This window comes from Lygodium microphyllum, chromosome 10 (assembly GCF_053477565.2).
Source record: "Lygodium microphyllum isolate KBCC chromosome 10, Lygodium_microphyllum_v1.1.10, whole genome shotgun sequence".
Lineage (NCBI taxonomy): Eukaryota > Viridiplantae > Streptophyta > Polypodiopsida > Schizaeales > Lygodiaceae > Lygodium > Lygodium microphyllum.
In genome coordinates this window covers 87,731,506-87,738,538 of record NC_141144.1, presented here as the reverse complement: position 1 = coordinate 87,738,538, position 7,033 = coordinate 87,731,506, and positions in this window count along the sequence as shown.

Below are 7,033 nucleotides of genomic sequence, written 5' to 3'. Positions count from 1 at the left end.
TGAGGATAATATGCATGCCGTGATAGACTCAATGTGAATAGAAATCACCATTAAAAAATAGGCTCAATATGAATAGAAATAATCAATAAATATGTTTATCTTTGAGAAACTTTGAGAAATGGTCATAAGAGCTCTTTGAAAATATAATTTAAACTTGATTTTATTATTGTTGATATTTCATTCTCTCTATATGAGTGATTGTTACATCCTTATATATTGCATTTTCGTGCATTTAAAATTGTATTAGTTTAGTTGTTGCTAGAGCTTTCAAAGTACATATTATGTTCCTTATGTCAACCTCCCATGAACCCTCTTGCCACACAAAATATTCTTACAAACACCGGTGCAAAGCATTGGGAAAATACTAGCACAAAATGTTAGGAGAATCTAGGTGTAGAGTGCTTAATGCTATTAATAACACATATGTGTAGACAACTTGAATGGAAATAGTACAAAATTGTAAAGAGCTGAATTAGGGGCATATAAAAGAGCAAAGGACATATGTATCGGTAATCTGTTTCTTTACACAATAATACATCTTTTTGTCATTCATCTTTCTTTAGCTTCTCCATGGCTTCCAACCATCTCTCTTCTTCTTTGGTGAGAAAGGATGTTATCTTTGATGAGATGGCCTCTTGGCATGTATCATCGGCTGCAGTGCTGTCAGATACTCCTCCTGCTCATGTATCTACAACTCATTTGCAGTAGAGTACTGCTATGACAGGTCCTAGTGGTCAGACAATATCTCCTTGGATAGGTAGATTGAGGAGCTCTGGCTCACCATCCACTAACACTGGTATGTCAATAAGGGGGAGATATGATATCACGGATAGCAAAGGAAAAGAGACAACTATTGAGGATCCATTTGGTATGATGATACCTGGTAGGATGACTTTTGGATATGAGTCTGATGACACTTTAGACAGTGAGCTTGGTATTTCGACTGTCTATACACTTGGCACAAGGCAGAGTAGGTGGTACATTCCGCCTCATGAGAGAGGGGAATCAAGCAGTGCACCATAGCCTAGATGCTCGCAGAGGGTCAGATATCCTGTTGATAGGTTGACGTGCAGTGGCTACTCTGCAAAGCACTATGCTTACATGACAAAAGTGATGGAGATCAAAGAACTAGATACATATGCTGAAGCAATAAAAGATGAGAATTGGTGTACAAATATGGATGAAGAAATGAATGCCTTGGCTAAAAATAAAACATGGGATCTTGTGCCATTGACTCAAGGGAAAAAGACAATTGACTGCAAATGGGTCTATAAAATCAAATGCAAGTCGGATAGCAGTGTGGAAAGGTACAAAGCCAAGCTGGTTGCTAAGGGGTATGCCCAACAGTATGGACTTGATTATGATGAAACATTCATCCCTGTTGCCAAGATGGAAACCATATGCATTGTGATTGCTTTGGCTGCTGCTAAAGGCTGGAAATTGCAGGAGATGGACGTTAAGAATGCCTTTCTTAACGGTGAATTGGCAGAGGATGTCTACATGGATCAGCCCAAAGGGTATATTCACCCTAATTTTCAGCATTATGTGTGCAAGTTGAAAAAAGCATTGTATGGGCTGAAGCAAGCTCTGAGAGTCTGGCATGCAAGGATCAGTAACTATTTGCAAAGCTTGGGATTTACTATTGGCAGGGCTGATCACAGCCTATTTACGAAAAAGACTGACAGTGGCTTGGTAGTGTTGGTCATATATGTTGATGATTTGATAATCACTGGTGATGATGACTTGGGCATATAGCATGTAATGAAGATGCTAAAAACTGAATTTGACATGAAAGACTTAGGTGATTTGAAGTATTTCTTGGGCATTGAGGTGGTTATAGTAGCTGAAAATGGTTTATGGCTGATGTAGAAGCACTATGCCATGGAAATGCTGAAGAAGTATGGCATGGCTAAATGCAAACCATTGGATACACCTCTTGATCAGAATGTAAAGCTAGACATGAGCATTGGGGCTGAAGTTGAGGATGTGACTATGTATAGGTAGATGGTTGGCAGTCTGATTTACTTGACCATCACTAGGCCTGACTTGAGCTATGCCTTAGGGCTTATAAGCCAGTTTATGCAGAAGACCAAAAAGATGCACTTGGATGCAGTTAGACGCATTATGAAATATGTTAAGTCCACTGTAATTTGTGGGTTGTTCTATGTGAGAGATAAGCCATTGAAACTGGTTGGATACACAGATGTAGATTGGGCAGGATGCTCATATGACCGTAGATCTACAAGTGGCTATGATTTCGGGCTTGGAAGCAGAATAATCATCTAGAGCAGCAACAAGCAGCCTATGGTTTCTTTATCGAGTACTGAGGCAAAGTATAGGGGTGCTGCATTGGCAGCATGTGAGATTGCATGGCTGCTCAAGCTTATGGTTGATTTGGACATATAGGTAGATGCTCTAGTGACTCTGCTACGTGACAATCTTAGTACTTCTGGCCATGAATCTAGTATACCATGCCAAGACAAAACACATTGAGGTATACTACCACTTCATTAGAGAGATGGTTCTTGCAGGGAGAGTTGATCTTATGCATGTGAAGACTGATGAACAGGTTGTGGATATCTTTATCAAGTCACTGGGTAAAGATAAGTTCAGTGTTTTCAGACAGTTACTTGGTGTACATATGATGTCTTAAGCTTGAGGGGGAGTGTTAGACTTCAAGCTCTACTTAGCTGTCTTTGGTGTGAATGGTCCTAGTGTGACCTTAGGTTGTACTCTTTTGAGTGTTGTGACTGAGAATAATGACTGTGTGTCTGTGTGAGCCCTCTGCTCTACACTGTGAAGCTCTAACCCTTCTCTGGCTTGAAACAATTTATGCACGTCTAGTATATATTTTCCTATGTAATTTTTTGTCGATTTAATACATTGATTATTTTATGGTATTATCTAAATTATTTTATATAAATTATTATAAAAATCATATGTATATATTTATCATTAGAAAAATGAAATAGAGATAGTCTTTTTCAAGAAAAAGTTATAAAATATTCCCTTCCTTAACATTGTCTATCTTTTTTTGTTATTATGATCACATGGTTATTAATGAAATAACAATAAATATCACGAAATAAACCATAATTAAGATATTTTTTAATGATAAGCATATAATCATTTTCCAGGTGAAAGAGTCTTTTCACTGAATAGTTAATTATTATATTACTTAGGTTATTTTTCTAAGTGGCAATTCATATGCATTTTCTTTAGAATGTGTTTATAATCATTTAAAGCCAAATATAGCAAAAAGCTTATAAAACATTAGTTTTTCCCAAACCAACCGGATGTTGCCTCTCTCATGTCTGTTATAACAAGGGTTTCGCTAATTCCTACCATATCATTTTCTCTATCGGCTGCATTCTTTGCTTCCCTTGCTTTAAATAGGCTTTTTGAATTTCTATGACCTCGTGGAGCCATGGATGTTAGGCGAAATTGATGTGGTAGTTTAAGGAGAGTTGGTGGTCATCTAGAAAAAATTTGCAAGCATTTCGCTTGGCGATATGGCTGTATGGAACGAAGGCATAATAGGGGATAGAGAGAATGGAAATGAGGTAGAAGGGGGGTATTTTCCTCCTTCAAGACTCAAGCTGCAGTGAAAAAGAGAAGTAGAGAAAAATTTCCATCATAAGGAGGTCTTCCTTCTTGCTTTCTTTGTGAAGGAGAGGGGGTATATTTATAGGCAAGAGGGGGAGCATGCAGTTGACTCATTCTTTTGGCTACTTGTCAAGAGCCAAGTAAGCTTGATAAAAAAATACATTTTGATTGCCTACCTATTCGATGGTGGCATGGGGATGATTTTAAAATGCTTTCTCTCTCTCCAAGCATAAAAAAGGTCATGAATTTTATCCTATTTTTTAAAAAACATATTTTTTCTTCAAAACGACTTCATATGGTCGTATTTGGCTAAGTTACCTCATGACTTATCTAGTTTATAAAGTTTTATAATACTCTTTGATACTTAACTTACTCAATATCATGTTTATTCTTCATCCATTAATTAAGGCTCTTGCAATTTGTCTTGTGGTTACGAAATCAATGCAATCTTTGACGTATTAAATGGAATCGGGAATGCTAAATCAAATATAATGCGAAAAAAGTTATGATCAAGTCATGGTAATATTATTTACAAGGCGTATTTACTTTTTGTTGACTGGGAACATTGAGGTGTCTTCTCATGTCAGATTGCAAATTGATTTAATGCAAGACTCCATAATAAGAAAATTATGTGCAATCACTTAACTCGATGAATAATTTTTAAAATGTTTCAAGCTTGAATTTGTTTCTTGATATGAAGTGTTATGGTGGAAATATTACAACTAAGATATCATCTTGTTTTAGAGTATTTTATTCTATCTAATTTTTAGTAAATTGCCACTTACATAAAACGAAACTACTCTTTGAGAGCTTTGTTTTGATATGTGATACACCCTCTTTGGACTAGCCCTTCAAAAGTTATGGAAGATTTGTCCAACAAGGTTTGTTATTATAACAAGTTGAACAAACACATTTCCATGAAGATTTTATGGCTCAAAATTCTATTTGAAGACATTCAAATGTTGTAGATTATAGAGGCTTCTACTCTAGTTTTTATCTTAGCCAAATACTTACTTTTTTCTAAATGTTTTGTATTATTTGTAAGACTGTAAGACAAATTAGTACTTTGCTCATGAGATACTAAAAACGACTCTAAATTCAATACCAATTCTTTGAGCCCTAGATTGGAATATAACCTTCTATGTGCATATTGATGCCTTAGTTTTCCATGGGAGTAGTGTTGTGCCAACCGAGTGAGCACAAATTGAACTACCTAGCGAGCTTTGCTAGCCACCAGCTCACATACACTAAGATGAACTATTCTACCATAGAGAGGGAAGTTCCCATAAAAAATGAAGAAATGGAGCTAACACCAATAATGGCATGATAACCCATTGAGAAGTGGGGAATAGATTTTGTCAAGCCTATGAGTCATACAACTCAATAGTCTCATAGGGGCCAAGTACATTAATTGTAGCTACCAACTACAATTGGTAGAGCTAAAAGAAAGAATGATGCATGAATAACAACAAAATTCTTATGGGAGCATGTGATCTCATGATTTGGCGCTACCCCATGGAGTTGTCAGTGATCAAGGCTCACACTTTCTTAATGAGGTGATTGCACACCTACTATCCACATTCATGCTCATACATTAGAACTCTTCCCCTACTACCTATAAGTAAATGGACAAGTAGAATATAATCATAAACTCTTGGTTCATGTGCTAACCAAACAAGCCTTAGCTTCTTGAAGTGATCAGGACAATAGGCTCATAGCAGCATTGTGGGTGTATAGAGTAGCCTACAAAACTACAACTTGTTACACTCCCTTTAAATTGATGCATGGCATTGATGCAATTATGCCAATTTAGTTATTTGTCCCAAGCTTGTGTGTAGCTTTTCAAGAAAGGTGGGAAGGTTAGAAAGCTTTGACTAATTGACTCTTGGAATCGGAATGGTTATCCAAGATTACTGGAAACACATGCTCTAGTATGTGAGAAAGCATGATGGAAGGCCTAGTTTGACAAACATGTCAAAAAAAGATATTTCAAAAAAAGGTGACCTTGTGCTACTTTACTCCATCAAAGGGCTTAAGAAGAAAATGAAATGCAGAGGCCTAGGATCTTTTTGTGTGTATGCAATTAGTAGGACTAGTAATGTCAAACTTGAGACACTTGATGGTGAAGGCATAGGCTTTTTCAATGGCAATTGAGTTAAAAAATATTATCCATCATACATCCACTACATTAACCACCAATGGTGTTACCATCGATCGCCATACATGTTCATGATCACTAAGGTTTCCCTAAGGACAAAGAGATAATACTTGCTACCTATCTCAAAATAAAATTTACAAGAAAAAAGGAATGCACGGTTTAAGGCATTCATTGAGATGAAGGAGCTGGTTGTAATATCATGACCTATAAAAATTGGACCATAGCCTAGGACAACTCGTACTTATTCCAAATACTACCAATGTGAATCCATATGGATGGACACCCTATGAATGATTATGTGTTAATCCTTGGAGGACAAAGATGAAAAATTTTGAAAATTTTGACAATGTAAGATAGTCTCAAGGCAAGAGGAAGAGAGAGGACAAAGGTGTACTCGAAAAAATCCAAAGACATGAAGCACAGGAAAAATTTTGACATCTAGAAAGAAGTGCACAAAAATAAGTGCACCTTAATATTCTAATAAGAAGAGCACCAAGGGCATTGCAATTCATTTTGTAAAAGAGCATCAGGCTCTCTCCCATGCAAGTGGTAAAGAATGAGAGGCATGATCTAAGACCAATGCTAATAGGAAGGAGAAGGAAAGAGAATAGTGGAATTGGACCAAAAAGGGGATACCCACCTAAGGAGGGGATACGGCATGTATAAATGTCAAAAAGTGATGAAGAATCTCATTCTTACGTGTGGTCAAACTTGTTCTCTTTTTGCTTCTTGTTCTTAGTTCCTTCTTGTGCATGAGAGAGGGAGAGAATGAGGGACTGTGGAAAAGCTCTTCTCCTACTCTCATCATCATCATCTTCTGCTCTTTCCCTTTTTCGCATGTATGGCTATGGAGGTCAAAGCCTGGAGCTTCCTTGAAGTGCATCTTGGATCATGGAGCTATTGACAGATTCATGGGAGGAGGCAACTTGATCATATTCAAAGGTAAGCTCACTACATTTGTGTGTGGGAGGAGGCAATTTGATCGGATTCAAAGGTAAGCTCACTACATTTGTGTGTGGGAGAGTATGCATGGCTATGTGAGAGGTAGCCATAGCTCTCGGCTTGAAATGCTTAAAGCAATAAGTAGTCTGTGGGTCTTGGCATTTTGCTTGTAAGAGCACCAATATTTTGGTTCCACTGCCAAGACAAAGGGATTCAATCTTGAGTGCTTGCATGCTCCAAACCGAGTGACAAAGTAGGAGTTCATCTTCGAAATATAACTTGGTTTTAGATAGGAAGCGAGGGATTCGAAGGCCATTCAATCTCTTT